Genomic DNA, 20,388 nt, shown 5'->3' on the forward strand with positions numbered 1-20,388 from the left:
TGGCATATCAATTGAGGGAGAGAGCGCCTCAAACCTTAGCAGACATGCAGAATGTAGCTGTTAGTGTGGAGGTAAATCTAATTGCCAAGCGAAATAGAGCAAGAGCTGAGAGAAGAACTACTTTTAAAGAAGAACCTTCAGCTATTGAACAAAAACTGAATACAATCTTCAATAAAGTGAACAGTTTTGAAGATAGAATGGGAACTATTGAAAGAAAAACATCATGGGATGGACAACAAGCCAATAATATCATAAACCCAAATTTTAGGAAAAATCAGAACCCAAACGTTGGAAGGGCTAGCCCCGACCATGATATAAGACCTCCTTTCATGAAAACTATGCTGAAGAATCCACATCTAATGAGCCAACAGAGGATTCTCACATAAACTTGATGGGTTTGAAGGGTGAGCAACAAGTTTTTCTAACCCAAGAAGACCAAGATGACCATGATATAAATCAATTTCAGACTAAGTCCGGAGAGTCATTTGACTTCAAAGAAGGCTATGATTCAGCAGTTTATGAGGTGCACAAACAATACAAATTGAGGACCAGAACCATTGATGTGCCTGAAAATGTCAAACCAAATGATACCAAGCAGCCTAAGAAGATTAAAGGCAAGGCTGCTCTCACAGAACCTGCTGATAAAACAGTCCCAAATCCAAAGGAAGTAACCATAGAGGATGTAACAGACATGCAGCCCTCTAACAACCAGCCTTTTGTATCTTTTCCTTCAAAAGAAAATGCAAACAGCACTCCTCAAAGCCTTCCCAAAATAGAGATACTTCAAAACAACACTCAAGAACAAGAGAAAATCGCTGATAATCCAATTGAAAAAGGAAAATCTGCCAGTCACAATACTAAAACCCAATCAGAGAAAACATTTGATTTAGAGGCAGAAATAGCTGAAGATATCCATCCCTCTATCTGAACTTGCCAAGCATGATGTATACAGGCAGCAAATCAAGAGATCGCTGCAAATGCCAGAGAATAGGGATGATGTGAATGTATTAGATGATCAACCTGAGCTCCTTTTCGGTCCTGAAGTTGATGGCAAAACAGCACATGGAGCTGTTCTACCCTTTTATGTCAGTTTACACATACATGATAAAGTGTTACACAATGCAATGTTTGATTCAGGTGCCTCACACAACCTTATGCCCAAAGCTGTAATGGAGAGGCTAAACCTTGATGTAACAAGACCCTACAAAGACTTATTCTCCTTTGACTCAAGTCAGGTCAAGTGTTTGGGCTTAATCAAAGACTTATGTGTGTCTTTAGTCCAATATCCCAACAAAACAATTCTAATGGACGTGGTGGTTGCTGACATTCCACCAAAGTATGGTATGTTGTTATCAAGATCTTGGGGAGCCAAAATCCAAGGATCTCTGCAATTAGACCTCTCTTATGCCACTATATCAGTCTTTGGGCAACCAAAGAGACTGTATAGGGAAACACTTATGAAATATGTGATAAGTAGTGAGGAAAAGCCCCAAAACTTTCCAATTTACTCAATCCATTCTGATATGGATTCTTTTATTTTGTTTAATGATGATATGTCTCCTCCCACTGATGATAAGCCTTTGGCTTTAGAGCAAGAAACATGCATGAATGAGGAATTGGTTACCCATACCCAAGGAACTGTGAAAACAATCAATGCGACCAGCACACAAGAAGAACCTCCCAAAACAGAAAATTCAAATCTGCCCACTCCTAAAATGGTTGAAACTCTCAATACTAGTCAAGAGCAAGAAATCCTATGGTATTTGGAGTTTGATGGTTCAGTAAATAAGCTAGGAGCAGGGGCAGGAGTATGGATCCACAACACCCAAACTGATCATGCTGAAGGTCATGCCTATAGACTGAATTTCAGATGTACCAACAACATGGCAGAGTATGAAGCCCTCCTTTTAGGCCTTAAGCTAATCAAATCTCTAGGAGCTGCAAAAGTTTCCATTCTAGGAGACTCCGACCTGATTATTCAACAGATGAAAGGTAACTTTGTTACTAATGACAATAGGCTAAGAGCTTATAGGACTGCTGCCACAGAAATACTTGATACCTTCACCGAATACAAGCTTGCCAAAATTCCAAGAAGCCATAATCTACATGCACACAGCCTAGCAACTTTTGCTAGCACATGCAAGCTTCCTTTTGAGCCAAATCACCACTTTACTATTGAGATAAAGCACAGGCCTGCTGTCCCTAACAATATCAAAGACTGGCAAGTGTTTGAAAATGATGCATAGATTAACAATTTCTTGACTTTGCAGTATGAATTTTCAGGCCTAAACATTGATATGGATGCCATGGATGATCAACAACAACAAACAGTAAGCCAAAATCAGCAAACTCTAACAGCTGAGGCAGCAAATCAAATGCTGCACCCAACCATCTTTGATGAGAAAAACATAGAAGAGCTGAAACAGATGCATTTAGAGGAAATAGCCAAAACAGAGGCCGAAATCATTGATTTAAAAGACAACTTTCTGCCTGCTGGCCTCACTCCGTTAGAGGATATGTTTGATGCAAATGATATCCCTAAGAAACCAAAGATGCAGCCCTTAAACGCTGTTGTGGAAGACTGTAATATTGGGACAGCAGAGAAGCCCAAAATGATAAAACTATCCAAGTCTTTGCCTCCCGATCAAAAACCAAAATATGTTGACTTGTTCAAAGAGTTCCAAGATGTATTTCCATGGAGTTATGAGGACCTCAAGTCCTATGACACCTCTGTCATTCAACATACCATTCCTTTAAAGCCAAATCAAAAGCCCTTCAAACAGAAACTAAGGAGAATCAATCCTGTGCTTCTCCCTTTGATTGGGAAAGAAGTGAAAAGAATGTTTGAGGCTGGTATCATAGCACCCATTAGATTTTCAGAATGGGTATCCAATCTTGTGCCCACAAGAAAGAAAACAGGTGAGATTAGGCTATGTGTTGATTTGAGAAATCTGAACCAAGTCTCCCTTAAATACCACTACCCACTGCCAAAAATGGACCACATTCTACAAAGAGTAGTGGGGTCATCTAGAATTTCATTGCTTGATGGCTTTTCAGGTTTCAATCAGATACTTGTTCACCCGGATGACCAAGACAAGACAGCCTTTACAACACCATGGGGAACCTTTAAATATGTGAAAATGCCTTTTGGGCTAAAAAACACAGGTGCCACCTTTCAAAGGGCAATGGACATTGCTTTTGCCAAGGAAATCCATGATTTTTTGGTAGTCTACCTTGATGACCTTACCCCATTTTCAAAATCTGATCAAGAACACCTTAAACACTTAAGGCAAGTGTTCCTAACTTGTAGGAAATATGGCATTTCCTTAAACCCCAAGAAGTCTCTTTTCGGCCTAGAAGAAGGCAAATTGCTTGGCCATATCATTTCAAAAGATGGAATTAGAATCGATCCTGAAAGGATCCAAGCCATTCTTCAAATCCCCTATCCAAGAAACATCAAAGAGTTGCAAGCTTTCTTAGGAAAAATCAATTTCCTAAGGAGATTTATCCCAAATCTGGCTGAGCTGATAAGATCGCTAAATAACATGCTCAAGAAGGATTCCAAGGTAAAGTGGACTTTAGAAGCCAAGCAAGCATTTGAGGGCATAAAAACTGCATTAACCCAAGCACCAGTCCTCACAAGTCCACAATTTGATAAAGATTTCATCATTTTTTCATTTGCATCTGAACATTCCATAGCTGCTGTCCTTTTGCAAAAAGATGATCAGGGAAATGAAAAGCCCATTGCTTTCTTTAGCCGAGCCCTTAGAGATGCCCCCTTGAAGTATCAAATCATGGAAAAGCAGGCCTATGCTCTTGTTAAGGCCATCAAGGATTTCCGAGTTTACATTTTATATTCACATGTGATTGCTTATGTTCCAAATGCTACTATAAAAGACATATTAACTCAAGAGGGGTTAGAAGGCAAGAGAGGCAAATGGATTGCCAATATCCTTGAGTATGACATTGAGATAAAACCCACCAAGCTCATAAAGGGACAAGGTTTAGCCAAACTCATGTCCGAAACCAATTTTCAAGCCTTAGACATTAATCAATTGGACAACGAACAGGAGCTGGCGACTCCACAGATCAGTGAAGCTTTTTTGCAATCCCCATGGTATGCTGATATTTGTTTTATATTGTTAAACCTGTGTGCTCCTCCAGGGTTGTCCAGAACCAAAAAGAGATCTTTAAAGATGAAAGCTTCCAAATTTTGTGTCTTAGATAGTGCCTTGTTTTGGAAAAATCATGAAGGAATATTGCTGAATTGTCTAACTATGAATGAAACTGGCAGTGTTATGAAAGAATTCCATGCAGGAGACTGTGGAGGGCATTTGTATTGGAAGTCCACTACTGATAAGATATTAAGGGCCAATTTCTATTGGCCCTCTTTGTTTGCAGATGTCAAAAAGTTTGATGTTTCATGCCACAAATGCCAAATCTTTGAAGGAAAAAGAAAGCTTCTGCCCTTGCCCCTTAAGCCCATTTCAACCGAGAAACCTTTTCAACAATGGGGTCTAGACTTCATTGGAGAAATCCACCCATCCTCTTCTGGCCAGCGTAAGTGGATTCTAACAGCCACCGACTATTTCACCAAGTGGATTGAAGCCATCCCATGTAGGCAGGCCAATGACTCCACCATTATCCAATTCCTAGAGACCAACATTCTGTCAATATTTGGCTGCCCTGAAAAGATCATTACAAACAATGTTGCTGCCTTCAAATCCAAGAAAATGATCAATTTTTGCCATAAATTCCACATCACCTTAGGCCACTCCACAGCCTATTACCCTCAAGGTAATGGCTTGGCCAAATCATCCAATAAGACCCTCATTAACATCATCAAGAAAGTGCTGGAAGAAAACAAGAAGAACTGGCACAAAAAGCTTGTAAATGCCCTGTGGGCAGACAGATTGTCAACCAAGAGATCCATAGGGATGAGCCCATATGAACTAGTCTATGGCATGGAGGCTAAGTTCCCTTCTTCTTTGGGAATCCCTGTTATTAAATTGCTGCAAGAGATTCAGGCTGAGCCCAATGATATCCAAAGAAGAATAAATCAAACAATTCATCTACAACAGACAAGAGAGCAAGTGTATCATAGAAGTCAGATTTTACAAGAGAAGCTCAAAAGAATGTTTGATAAAAGAACCAAAGCAGAGGATTTCTTTATGGGAGACAAAGTATTAAGATGGGATTCAAGAAGGGAGGACAAGGGAAAACATGGCAAGTTCGATTCCCTTTGGAGAGGCCCCTTTATCATTTCAGCTGTGCAGGGCAACAATACATATTTCCTGAAGACTATAGATGGCAGCGCAGCTGAAGAAGGCCCTGTTAATGGCCGCATGTTGAAGCACTATCATGACCCCTTTTAAATGCAACGCAGCTTTGTATCATATTGTACATTAATATGTATATTTTCAGCACTTTTATTTAATATTTGCAGTAGGCCGATAAAGGGAACAGCGCAGCAATTTTGAAGAAAAGAACCAAAAGAATGCTCCATTTCAGATCTCTGTTTTTGAAATAATTCCAAAGAAGTGCTCAGGGCAGATTTGTATATGTTTAAAGCACGCAGAAGAAAGCAAACAGCGCTGTTATTTTGCAGCAAATTCAGTTAAAAAGAGTGTTGTGCGCAGGCTCCAAGAATTCAATTAAAGCCATCGAAGAGAAGGAGTGTTTCAGTCTACAGCAACATTGAAAATCAAGGCATCCTGACTTGCTGTTCTTGGCTTTTCAAAAGGAAAAGCCATCCCCAAGTGGAGCCACTGTTAGCCTCCTATTGCAATAGGTGTTCATATTTCATGATTGACAGTTGAAATGCCAAATATGTCATCTTTTTCATGCTGCAAAGGTTCCATATTTCCAATCAAAGTCAGAAAATTTAAAAAAAATGTAAAGAGGGTATGCCCTAAAAGAATAATCAAAGGGTAAAAAGAAGAATGAAGGGGCCAAAGAAAAAATAAATGAAATGAACCCCAAACAAAAGGCCAGGAAAGTGTGCAAGCTCAAATGCCACTACTATATTCCATTTTTGAAGAGTTATTCCATTTTTTATTAGTTTTATAGTTAAGGGAAGGCCAAACAGCTTAATCTTGGCTTCCCTAGGTTTAAATTGCTTATTTTAGAAGATAGAGAATGAATATATGTCCAAACTATTTAATCTTGGCAGATTTGTAGATAGGTAGAGAATCTTGGGCTCTCAACAGCTTAATCTAAGCCCCAGAAGAAATAAGGATCGATTTAGATAGGAGGATAGCCAAAAGAAAAGTTGAAAAGCTGGGTTTGCTAGTTCAAGTGCACCCAAACCAAAAAGAAGGAAAAATGTTAGGTAGGTAGGCTGGGTAGGTAGTTTTGAGGTTGCAGAATAAAGGATTGTGATCAGTTTTTGTGTTTTCAAGTGTTATATCTATTCAGATCACAAATAAGGCAATTTTCCATTTGGAGCAGCTCAAGCGAGGCATGTCTAACTTCCCCTTCCTCATTTTTCCCCAAATCATTCACTAACTTCCCCTAAAGAGGTCAAGATCTGCTTGACATCTCTTAATTTCATCATTTTTCATATCATTTGCCTAAGTAAAGGTCTACTTTGCTTAGGAGTACTCTTATTCACTCTATGAGTCATTTTCCCCTTTAATAGCCTAAGATCTCTAAACTTAGCGCTTTCTTGTCACAATCCATATTAATTTCTAACTCTACTATGTAAATCCCTATCTATTTTCCCTTCCCCTTACTAAAATATATATATAATTCCCCTAAGTACATATCCCTTCCCTTTGGTTGAAAAATAACCATAAGTATGCTTGGGAATTACTAAGTTTGCCTGAGACTTGGTAAGAACCCTCGTTTTGCTCATCTAGCCATCTTCCAATGCGTTTGGACTCCTTCCAATGCATAAAAGCCCCTATTTCTTCATAAAACCCCCCCTCCGATGTGTAAAAGCCTTCTTTTAAACTTGTTTTAACCTTTTCCAAGGCTTAAAACTCCTTCCAAAGCATGTTAAATCCCTTCCCATGCATTCGGACCCCTTCCGATGCATTAAAAACCCTCTTCCCATGTAAAAAAGCCCTTCTCCGATCACAAAATCCACCTCCGATCATATAAAAACTTCATTGCATCCATTAAACCCTTCCTCCCATGGCATTGACCCTCCCTCCGACGCGATATCGCTGTCGGAGGTGGCGGTCACAAGTATTGGCCCTTTTTCCTTTATACATATTGTTACCCCCGATCGTCGATGCACCGATTTAATCATGGCCGTCGGATCAAGCCTCAGATCTGACGGCCCATATTCAATCCCGCCCCCCCATATCGCTCCGCCCATATATCATATATCGCTCCCTTGCTCCTCCCGATAGCCGATCGCCGATGCGATCTCGGCGATCAGCCCATCGCAAAGTCACATATATATAAAACACTCCGCCCCGTGGCCCCGCCGACATGCGATATTGCGATTAGATCTTAACCGTTGGATCGGCCCGCGCCGGATCCAACGGCCAGGATCTAATCTATGCTACAGTGCTCATTTTGCGCCCAATTTTCATGAAAATTCACGTTTAAAGGGCATTTTGCCTTTTATAAAGGAAAAGGGCTATTTCACATATATCAGCTCGGCGCCCTCAGCTCCAAAGGATTGGGATCATTTCGCGGCCATTTGTTGATCGCTCCGGCCTGGATTGACTCCAAAATGCATGGTTTTCCGCCTCAGCAAGCTCTCGGCCTCCATTATTCCGCCAGTTTTGCAGTTTTATCAGTTTTAAAGGTACTTTGATCGGCCAGGTGCCGAAGCTCCTCCAAAAGCCTCCAGAAGCCCGCAGACAGCACAACAACAGTCAAATCTTGTCATAAGTGGCCATAAAGCGACGATTTTGAAGCGGCAAAGTGTATCAGTTGAAATAAAGAGCCCAGATTCAGTCTAAAGAGTATCAGTGTTGCGGCAAAGTGTATCAGTTAATGTTTTTTAGTGGAAATCTTTATTTCCGAAGTAGATGAACATTGAAAGGCCGCCAACAAAGTCAAAGAAGCAGTTTTAAAGCCATTAAAGCTAACCAGATCACAGTTAATGGCATTTAAGCCACATGAGAGCAGCGCTTCAGGCCCAAGGCACAGTTATTGCAGAAATGGCCAGCGCATGGCTCAAAGGACCCATATTAACTCAGTTTTGGTGCTGCTGCCTCCACGGCAGCTTAGATAGATATTTCTTGCATTTATTTCAGTACAAATTAGGTTAAGATAGTTATTTCATCAGATCTGTCTAAGATCTCTTTCTTGTAGATATTTTGCTTATATATACCACTCGGTGCAATGTTTAAAGGGTTGGTTGGTTGATAACTCCTCTCCAAACTTGTGCTATATTTTTGAGAGCCTCTATAATCAAAGATTGCTGGAATGCTTGGATGATGAACTATCTGTTGTGTTTTTTAAGGGCTGAAGAGTGAACTATGGAATTCTTGTGCTTCTACATGGCCCAATAAGTGTTTCTTACCTCTGTTTACAATTTATATATGTTTATATCATCTATATGTCATGATCCAAGTTGCAGAAAGAAAGACTAGCTTAGAATTTGCTTAGCAGCACTCTATGCTCAGTTTCTGTGATTTCTATATGTTTTCTTCTGATTTAGGCATAAATATGAATACCTCATGGCTCATATTTGCTCTATTTCATCCATGTATGACTGTTATTTAGGAATTCTTGACTGCTCCTAGATAAATTTCATTCACCTTCCCTCTGTTAGCTAGATGAAAGATTCTTAGTTGCCTTTCATCTCTGACCTTCATTCCATCTTTATTCCAGCTTGATATTGTTCCATGTGTAGCTATCCTGCTCTGTATTCCTCTTGTGACCAAGAAAACGCACCAGCAGCCCTTATCCTTGACTCCATGCCCAATGGTTTGAACTTCTCACACTATGCATCCCAACTCTGTTTGAAAGCATCATCCTTCCCACCAAAATCAAAACAAAACCCTTGTACACCATAACTAGCCTAAAATCACCCTTAAACAAAGCTAAATTATAAAGACGGAGCCCTCTCTGATTGCAGGTAGGCTAGAACCTGCAGTCCAAAGATTGGTTTGTGGTTACCTGGGCCGTATCCCTTAAGGAGCCAAGGGACAACCTGAGTGATAACAATATGTTGGTTATTTGTTGGTTATATGATGTGTTCTATCTATGGCTCCTATCATTCTTTGATAAGTTATTGAATGGTTGATTAATGCATGGACTAAAAATTTCTTTTGCATCTAGCTATAGAGGGTTTAAAGCCTTCTTGGTGATTCTTAAATGAAGACTATCAATTTATGATCAGATATGCATTCATGACCTATAGATTACATGTTTTCCATATGTTTTACGAAATGTTTATTATGGATTAGGCATCTTTGGGTCAATTTCTTGCTTGAGTTTGAATGGTTAACATTGTTATCATATTTTCTATGATTCTGGAAAGTTACAGGGAATTCTAGGTAGTGGTCTGGAGATTATCGCTTAGATTTCAAAACCACTAGCATTGATCTAAAGGAATTGGTTCATAGTCACATGGAAGCAACCCTCTAAGTGTAGTTATAGGATCTAGGTGCAGTGTCAAGGGTGCGTTTATGGAGCTAGGTTAGAGAAAAAGGGTTCCAACTCAGGGATTGATCACTTGGGGTTGTTATCGAGCTCCTAAATGATCTATAGTCCCTGTGGAATGTTAGTAAGTGTTCATTTTGTAGGCCCCATTTCCTTAACTAGAGCTTGGAAGTCAGGTCATATCATAGTGACAGTCGTCTCATGTTTAACCTAGCAAGCTTATGAATTTGGGTAAATGTGGGAGGAAGTGTTACATTTGGTTACTTTAAAGTTAAAGGAAATATTAAATTGGTGTATGATATTTCCTTGTGTGTGAAATAAGGAATTTGAAATTGATGTATGGGACCCCCTTGCTTTTGTTTTATAATATTTTATTAAAACTTTTTATATTGCTTTATGAGTTTTGTTACTTAAAGTCAAGAGAAACACTAAATTGTTGTATGATGTTCCCTCGTTCGTGCCATAAGGGATCCAAAATTGGTATATGGGACCCCCTTGTTAGTGGGATAAGGGACCCTACTAAATTTTATGGAGGTGTACATACTCTACCCCCTCTAGATTTGAGCTTATAACCTCTTAGTAGGAAACACATGCTTTTAATCATTAAGCCCAAATACTCATTACCATTAAAAGTTACTCTCTTTTCCCTATGTTAATAACTCGAGTGGTTGGGAACACAATTTTTTCTCCCATTCACCCACCATTCAATCCTAAGGGACATGTTTGACCCATAGTAATAAGGCTCAAAGAGTACGTGGCCCCTAGGGTAGATTTCACTTCGAGGATTAAGACATATCGACTCTTGTTAAGTCTCAATGTTATAGTGGAGGGCCCTAAGATAGATTATATTATGATGGGATCACGACGTCTCAGCTCTTACTAAGTCTTTGTATTATAGAAGCAACCATTGGAATAGATTCTATTCTGATTGGACTAGGACCTATAGACTCTTATTAAATCTTAATGTTATAGTGACAACCAAAATATTTGATCTTATACCTTAGTAAAATTATTTCCACACATTAATTAATAATTTAGTTGAATTCTCGTTTCTATAATTAAAATGTTTATAAAAAACAATGTGCATCGTCACGTGAAACAAAGAAGAGAGTGGAAACATCATAGGCTCTAGTATCTTTTGGGATTTCTACTTACAATAGGATGAGTAAATAACGTGAGTAATAAACATTATATTAGGAATTATTTAGCAAGGATTTTACTATAAATATTCAGTGGTGAGTAATAAATGTTTTATTAGGAAGCATTTAGCAAGGATTTTATTATAAATATTTAGCAGAGAAAATATAGTTTTAAAATTTCATGTTATTAGATTTGAAGTTATAACAAGGGAACACGATTTTGGAGTAAAAAAAAATTTTCACTGACCTATGCACCCAAAATGACGATCAATACCCTTTTAATAAAAAGAATCACAAGCTTTTCATAGAGCAGGGATCATCCGATCCAGTAAACCCTCTCTTTAGTTGGGTCTGATTTTGTCTTGGGAAATGGTAGATGCATGGCATGGCTTCACCATCTAGGTAATTGTAATTTGAAGGTCTCAAACATTGGGAGGCCCCAATTTGAAGGTCTCAAACATGTATTTTTCACCGTCAATGACTCGTTTGATGTTAGAAGGCAGGATATGTGCCTAGGGTCTTCCATTTCAATGGTGGCATTAGGAATTTTTCTGCAGGATGCGATAGTGCCCGATGAGCAATAGTGTGGGTGGTTTTCCAATAAACTGTTTATCGAAATCTATGATCAAGCCTTTCACGAGGGTTGTGGGTTTGCAAGTAAAGTGTTTGTCATAACTCCTCAACTAGTATCGATTGTTAGGTCTGCTTTGGGCCCTTGTCTGTGTTGTTGGCCCTCTGAACAGGAATCCAATTCTTTGGATCTTGATTCTTTCCCATTTTTTGTTAAAGCTTTGTCTTGGCAAACCTTATGCTTCTTTGTCAGGGAGGGAGATGTTAGTTCCTCTCTAGCGGCCAATATTCACTCCAAGGTTGGAGTCTTGCCAGGATTAATGCGACTCCTTTTTGCGGGGAAGCAATTAAATTGGACAAAGAATCTTAAAAAGTACCACATTAAGAAGGATTCAATCATTTCTCTCATTGCAGGATTGTGTGGTGGTGCCAAAGGAAAGGGGCCAACCTCAAATTCCAATCCTTTGTCATTTAAAGATGCCCTTAAGTCAGGTTCTAGTTCTGATCCTTCAAAGGCTCTTTCAAGACAAGCATTCTTGGTAGAGAATTCATCGATCATTCTTTCACTTCAGCTGAACAAGGTCACTACTAAGATCAATATTCTTGATTATCAACGGTGGGTGGTTATTTGTCGTTTCAATGGATTATGGCCCCCGGCTTCTGTCCTTAGGACTTGGATCCATCAGAATTGGACCCAGAACCTAGAACTGTTATTCTGCTCCAAAGGTTATTTTGTGGTTATTTTCAAGGATCTTGTAGATCGGCAAAGGGTGTTTGACCAAGGACCTTGGTTTTGGGGTCGTGTAGGTTTCAGTTTAGCCATGGTTTCTGGAGTTCAGCCCCCTATCCATGAAGTCTTTGGCTACTGTGGTTTGCGTAAAGCTCCAAAATTACCAATCCGTTAGATTCGTGTAGACTTCCTCAAAGCTATTGGAAATGAACTAGATCATTTCGTCAAAATTGACAGTGAAAGATTGGTAAATGGGTTCATCTCTTTTGTCCGCATTTGTGTGGAATTGGATTTAAGTGAGGGGCTCCCAGATAAAATTAGTCTCAAATGGGATGGAAAAGAGTTTCTTCAACCACTAGACTATGAAAAGATTGCTTTTAAATGCAAATTTTGTTAGTAACCAAGGCATCTCTAGAATGCATGCCCTTCCTCAGAAGGGTTGTCTGATTCTCGGGAGAAGAGAAAACCCAGCCGCGGATGGAGGGAGTAGAAGGCAATATGCATCGGAAAGAACGCACCAAGCCACAAAAAGGATTGCTGACAACAACAGAAGAGCACTTTTGACACCTCGGCCTCCCAAAAGCAAGTGCAACACCCTATGGTTTCGCCTAATCCTTTTGTTGAGGAGAATCCCTCGACAAAAGAAAATGCAGGAGTTTAAGCCTTAATTGTCTCTACAACCAATGGGCAGAAGCGCTCTCGTGAGTTTGACCATTCAAATAATGACAAAGAGATCACATGCTCTGTTGAGCTGCTTACGATGGAGCTCTCTCAAGAAAGGAGATTTTGGCTTTATGCCCAGTTATATCTGATAATTCTATAGGTTGGGTAGATGTTCATAGGAGAAAGGGGAAAAGAGAGAAACCCTGAACAATTTTGATGTTTGACATTAAAAACATTGAAGAAGTTGTATGAAGTGTATCATTGTCTGATGTAATCTGATTTTCTAATATAATAGAATTTAATTTAAAAAAAAATTGAAGTTACAAGTAACATTATAAAATTTAAAAGTAATATAAATATTTTTTTTCCAAATATTAAAATTATTTGCACATTTTAAATTAAAATTGAGATGATAGAAAATTAAAATTTCATTTTAAAAAAATGCACCATAAATTTGAATAAAAAACTTAAAATGTTTAAATTATACCAAATATTAATATTTAATTGTTATGTTTTTTTTTTTTAAGTTCAGTAGGTGAGACATGTGGGGGGTTGAACTTCTGATCACTTGGATACAGAAGGACATGCCAATATGCTTTTCGTCAATTGTACACTTGGATACACAAGGACATGCCAATATACTTTTTGCAAATTTTACTACCACCCACAAACAATATATAAAAATTTAAATATTATATAATCCTATTATTTATAATTAATCAATGCCTTATAATTAGTTAAAATATTTTAACTCAAGTGGTTTGATGAACAATTTGTTTCCCTTATTGTATGGGTTCAACTTTTCAAAAACATATTGCAATTATTCCATTATTACATTTATTAAAAAAAAAAAAAAACCAATACTCTAAAATCAAATATTTTCTTTATAACTTTTTATAACAATATTCTCTAATGAAATATTTTCTTTATAACTTTTTATAACAATATTCTCTAATCGAATATTTTCTTTATAACTTTTTATAACAATATTCCCTAATCAAATATTTATTGTCTATTAAAAATTCATATTAATTTTACAAATCATTCAAATTCAACCATTTCTATAAATAAAAATATACTTATTTATTTTTTCCTTTCCGTTATAAATGAAAATTATATATATATATATGGTAACAAAAAATATCTTTATATCTTTTTATACCACCACTTTATAATATAAAAATATCATATTGATTTTGCAAACAAATTAAACTATATATATATATATATATATATATATATATATATATATATATATTTTTATACTCTTAAAAAAAATCATATTAACTTTGCAAACCATTCAAATTCAACCGTTTCTAAACAATTCAAATTCAGCCATATCTACATTAGATAAAAATAAAAGATAAGGAAAAAATGTTAGTCACATTTTATTTAATTTTCAAAAAAAAGAAAAAGGAATAAAAAAGGAGAAAAAAGAATTGAATAAAAAACAAAGAAAAAAAAAGAATTGAATAGAAAAAAAATTGAATCAAGATAAGCACCAATATCTATTTATTTTATGAAAAAAAAAAATTGGATAGGAAAAAGAAAAAAAAGAATTGAATAGAAAAAGACGTGGATCAAGATAGGCACCAATATCTACCTATTATGAATAGACAGACAAATCATAATGAAAATCCATCACAACATTAAATAATTCAAACTCAACGACTTATATACCACCCTCCATCATGATATTAAATAATTCAATGTTGTGAAAATCCATCACAACATTAAATAATTCAAACTCAACGACTTATATACCACCCTCCATCATGATATTAAAAATTATAAAACCTACATCCCATTGGAAAATAATTTAAACGCTAACTTATATACATTAATTTCTCCCTAATTAGGTGAATAAACACAAGTACCCATGATAACATTAATTATTACATCTCATTGGAAAATAATTCAAATTAAACCAATTATATAACATCACCGATCGCACTAATTTCTACGTGACTATCTAGATAAACACGACCACCGACGAATACAATACAAGCTACGAGTAGGGACGGACACGTCAGAGGGCGAGTAGGCATATCGAGAATAACATATCATGGTAAATTTTACAGCTGTGGTTAGACTTTTGACCATCGAAGTTTGGAAATCGCTTCACAACCGTAAAATAAAAGAGAAAAATTAATTGTTTTATAATCTGTACATAACTATTTAGTAAAAAATTGACTTTTTTTTCCTTTTTCAGTTACGCACACCTTCTCGGCTTGAAATTCAAAACTGGACAACGCTGCGAATTTAAGAGTTTTGACAGTTGTAATGTCTGTTTTCACTTTTGTAAATGTGGATAGGAAAAGTTTTTAACCACTAAACAGCGAAAAGAGCATATAGATAACTTATCCCTTTATCCATTTTTACCCTTTTTAACCTACAACCATCAAAAGACAATATAGTTAATTTTAAATTTGATGTTATTTGGTGTAACGTTCGTTGAATGAAGCCCATGATGCCGGGGTTCAAATTTTATTGAGTATAATGATTTAGGTTCAAGGGGTTCAAATTTTATTGAGTATAATGATTTAGGTTCAAGGAATGCCTCTAGCTAAATCATAATATATATTTTTGGTATTATAAAAAAGTTTAAATTTTAATTTAATCTATATATATTTTTGGTATTATAAAAAATTTTAAACTTTAATTTAATCAAAATTGTAGTTACAAAAGTATGTACTTTCTCATAGGATTTTTTTATAAATTTCAACTATACATTTAAATTATTATTTAAAAAAAAATCATTTTATATTTTAAAGATTTTTTTTTTTTAAACAATGTTTATTCACTTTTTCACTGTCATATAAATATACAAAATATCTAGAACCTCCAAATAAATAGTATTACATTTATTTAAATGATAAACAAAAATAAATATAAAACATTCTAATAAAAATATATGTCAAAGCAAATAACATCCATATTTTTTAATCTTAAAATATAAATATAGAGAGTACGAAAATATATGGAATTTCTAATAAATAATATATATAAAAGTTACAATTAAATATTTATGGGTAAGTGGATAGGTTTGTTTTTTTTATAATAAGTTTTTTAGAATTTTAGTTTAATTATTGATAAGTATGAGATAGATGGTAGAGATTTAACTAGTATAAAATATGTTGAAAGATTTTTTTTCTCAAAAAAGGAAAAAAACATCTTTTAAATTAGAAAATGTGTACATATAACGGTATTTGGAAAAATACTTACAAAAAAATCAGCCCAAATAACCCCATTGAATGTCTAAGAACAAAAACAATGTGAGTTTGTTACTTAACCTTAGGAAATCATAAAACTGACATCTGTAAGAGAAGGCTAAACAACAAAGAGATTACAAAAAGTCCTTGAAGACCAAAACCAAAGTAACTAAACAAGTGCTAGTGTTTATAAACCATAAAAATTTGTTAAAAGAGTGATCAAAACTGTAAAACCATAGACATGTGGTCCACAAGAATTTTGATTATGTAGCTACTAAACAGAATGTCCGCTAGATATTTCTCCAGATAGATGTAACCCTCATCTCTCATCAGGCCATTCTTTGAAAGGATATCAGCAACAGAATTGTGCTCCCTATGGATGTGCATATAAGACAAATCCTGGAAGTGATCAGTTAAGACCACGATCCTCGTGATCCAATGTTGAAGATGAAGTACCTGCAAATTACCAATATCCTTCAACCAATCTATGACAACTCTGGAATCTCCAAAGATCTGGAGAGTTGACACTTCCAGAAAGGCAACAATATACAAAAGTACCCACACCCCAATGATTTATCTTTGGTATTAATACTGGAACCTACAAACATCGATAAATGAACACTTATATCCCCAAGCATCAAGTCCAGGCTTCCACTTCCACAGGTACCTCATTGTTGAGCCCCATAAAAATATCCTTTGTATTCACATAAAGGGAGAGCCAAGGAATAGATATATTGACATCTAGAAGCCGACAAAGGTTTCATATAGTCTTGGAAAAATCCAACAACCTGTGAAAGGATCCAGGTATAACGAAATTGGGGACCATCAAAACATCTCTTATTTTGAACCTTTCAAATACCCATGCAACGAAAGGCGGAAGAAATCTAAAAAGACTTGACTGATGAATCCACCAAGTAACACAATTCTCAAGAAAGCTCATTGAAACCAACATAGGAAGATTGAGGATTTGGCCCACCTCAAGTCAGAGGTCTCTGGAAAATTTGCCTCACTGCATTTTTTTGCCATCCTATAAAAATTTGAAGAAAATTTGCCTCATGCGCTTAAGAACTGATTTTTCTACCTTTAATAAAGTGAAACAGTATACAGGTAGGGACTCCAGGACAACCTTTACTAGGGTCATCCTACCACCTATAGAAAGCCACTTGTTACACCATAGGTTGATGTGTTTATCAATACGATCCAAGAGTCGTGATTTCCAATCACACACTTGATAGCAGTTTGGCTTTAAATGGTAACCCAAATAGGTAAAACCATAATCAAGAGGAGCCACTGCAAAAGGGAGAAAAGTATAAATAGTCAACCAAATATCATCAAGAACATTGTGTTGTAGAAAATAAGACTTCTCTTGACTGATTGACATGCCAAAAGTAAGGAAAAAAGTATTCAAAATATTACAAAAATTCCTCCATTCCTCCACAGTGCCATCACCAAGGAGCAATACATCATCCACAAACAATAGATGGGAGACATAAATATCTTTTGACACCTTAATACCTCGAATGTCTCCTGCTACTTTGTAGCGACAATCATATAGTTGAGGCCCTCTATAACCAGTAAAAATAATAGGGGCAAAAGGGGTCATCCCTATCTCAATCCACATGATATTGTGAAGAAATCTGAAGGAGAGTCATTTATGAGAACAATAAATTTCGTTGAGATAATGCAAGCCATGATCCAATTAGTCATGCTTTAATCCAAACCTAAATGAATAAGCAACAAGTGGAGATAGTCCCAGTTAACACAATCATATTCCTTCACCAAATCTAGTGTTAGAATTAAGGCACATATGTTTTTGGCTTTTATAAAGTGTATGGCTTCCTGGGAAATACCAACCACATCATGAATGAACATGTCAGGTAAAAACCCAAATTTTCCAGAGGAGATTACGACCGAGAGAAAAGGGTGAAACATGTTCACAATAATCTTAGAAATAACTTTATATATTGAATTACAAAGTGAGATCGGGCGAGATCCCAGGCCAAAACCACACACAACAGGTCCAGTACCCCAGACAATCAGTCAGAAGTCCGACCAAACCTGAGGAATAAAAGGAAAAGGAATGTTGACACCAAACCTCAGATGGGTAGGTCCACGACACAAATTAAGATAGCAAAAGATCTCTTCTATGAGGCTTTTGACATGAGAAATCTGGATGCATAATACAAAGTTTTGTATATTCACTTATTTACAACAAGCATGGCCATTCTAGAGTGGAATGCTTCTTAGATTATCTCAAACATTGCATATTGATTTGTTGCGGCACATTTCTTTTCGCAGTTGTCTTATCTGTGGGGAAGGCTTATCTCTGACCAAAGCTAAGCAAAGTGACAAATCTCTTCATCCTTACCTAAATTAAGTGGGAAAATCTCTTTATTCTAGTCAAAATATGTTGAAATATTCTTAGTAATATTCATAGATCAAGAGTTAAGATTTATCTCCAAGTTAGTTATTCCCTTTTAATTAATTCTTTTAAGATTAATTAATTAAAGAAAATGTCATATCCCATGTATTTTTTTTTTGTAACCTAGAGGACCTAGCAGGATTACACAAGATTTGAACCCAATACTTCCACTATTTTCCCAACTCCTCATATGCCTAGGCTTTCTCCTGGGGGATTACACAAGATTTGAACCCAATACTTCCAGTTAGGTGACACTTCATTTTCACGGTCATTGCCAATTGCATTAACCCCAACGGACCCCATATCACATGTATTATATTAGGCATGTGGTATTAATAACCCATGATATTGACCCATAGTATTGTAGCAAAGACTATTTACAAATTCAATTTTTCATGGTAAAGTGGGGTGAATCTCCATGATTAAAAATATTTTTTAAAATGTATATGTTTAACTCATATACTAATTTTCTTTTAATTAATAATAATAATAATTTAAAATAAATTTATAATTTACTTAATTTTTATGATTTTTTTCCCGGATGCGGGTGTGTAGCATGGCAAGCTGTACGAAGGCGGCTTGGAGGGTGGGCGCGTGGCTTAATGCCACCGCCATCCGGCCTCGCATGAAGCCAGTTTTAAAGTCTCCAGCCAACAACTTCAATGCCGCATTAATGCAGCTCCTTCCCCCTCTCCAGTATGCAAGTTTATTTGTTATGGCGCCCTTCTTAATTTTCATTCTTGCTCCTCCCCTGCGCTCATGTCGTTCCAGTGTTGCAGCAGCTCCTCGCTCTTGAGACAGCCCTGGGTATCGTCTGGCTCTGGATCGCTGTGCTGATTCTCCGCTGTGTTTTCATGCTCCTCATAGTCCTTTCTGCAATTTTCGCTGTCACTCCTACTCAGTCTTTCCCACAGCTATCTGTTCTGCTCTTTCTGCTCTTTCTGCTCATTTCAACATGCCCAGAGTGCGCTCAAGAATGAGTTGTAGAAGAGGAAGTTCCCGAGGCCGCATCACCCACCAGCCCTCCTCCACTACCTCAGACCCATCGTCTGAAGCCTCCGACTTTTTCTTTGATAATTATCCCATGACCAGGAGTGGCCGAGGCCGGGGTCGAGGACAGCTTAATATAGAAGCATGCTCTCAACATTCCCAATCTCACACGGCTCGCTTTCGGTTCCCCTGCACTCTCAGTAATTCCTCCTTCATCGCTTCAGTTACCATTGAGCTGCGAGAGGATACTTTTGGTTCGGTTGTTGTTACTCTAGGGGTATCTCTGGAGCCGAGGACGGAGGACAAGCATGATAATTCTCAGATTGCCAATACGCAGAGAAAGGACCCTGGTGGCTCTGCAACCCAGGACATGAACACCCAGGCCGGTCCGAGCGTTCCTACAGGTGGCAGTTCTTCAAGCAAAGAGGGCCATCCCTCTGAGGATGAAGACCCCTACCAATATGGATGTCGCATTGTTGAAGAGTCGCCTCCAACCTCTCATGAAGCTTAATCAGGTCTGCGCTTATTGGTTTTTGTTTTTCTGCTGTATGAAGATGCTCAATTCCCTCCGGGTTTATAGTCATTACATGATTTACAGTTCTCAGGATCAGACCATTTTTTCCAATGTTAAATTGCCGGTTTCCCCTGCGTGGGCGGCATTCTCCTGTCTTTGGGTCTCAGTTTCGGATCAAACTGTTTTTGGGTCAAATTCCAGTTTTGAAAGGGCAGCGCTTTACTGATTACTTGAATGGGCCCAATCAATTTGTCTTGGTCTAGATATATCTCTGGTCAGTCTTCAGCTACAGTCTCTAGATATATCTTTGTTTCTTGGTCAGTCATTAAGCAAGTCTTTTTGGTCAGTGTTCAAGCGAGGTTTTGTAAGCATGCCGCTTCTCTGGGCTAGTCCTCTCGAGGCCACTGCCTCTCTGTAATTTTATTTTTGTATCAATATAGGAGTAGACAAATTTAGATTTTTTTTTTTTAAAGGATTTTTGTTTAATATTAGTAATATGAGATGTATGCTAGAGTAAATGGTTTTTCGTTAATTGAGTTTGGCTTGGGTGGCTGGGTGGAATAATTGTTATTTTCCCC

The sequence above is a fragment of the Pinus tabuliformis genome, chromosome 5_1 (genome assembly GCF_031772625.1).
Source record: "Pinus tabuliformis cultivar Carrire ecotype Pingquan chromosome 5_1, CPIR1, whole genome shotgun sequence".
Taxonomy (NCBI): domain Eukaryota; kingdom Viridiplantae; phylum Streptophyta; class Pinopsida; order Pinales; family Pinaceae; genus Pinus; species Pinus tabuliformis.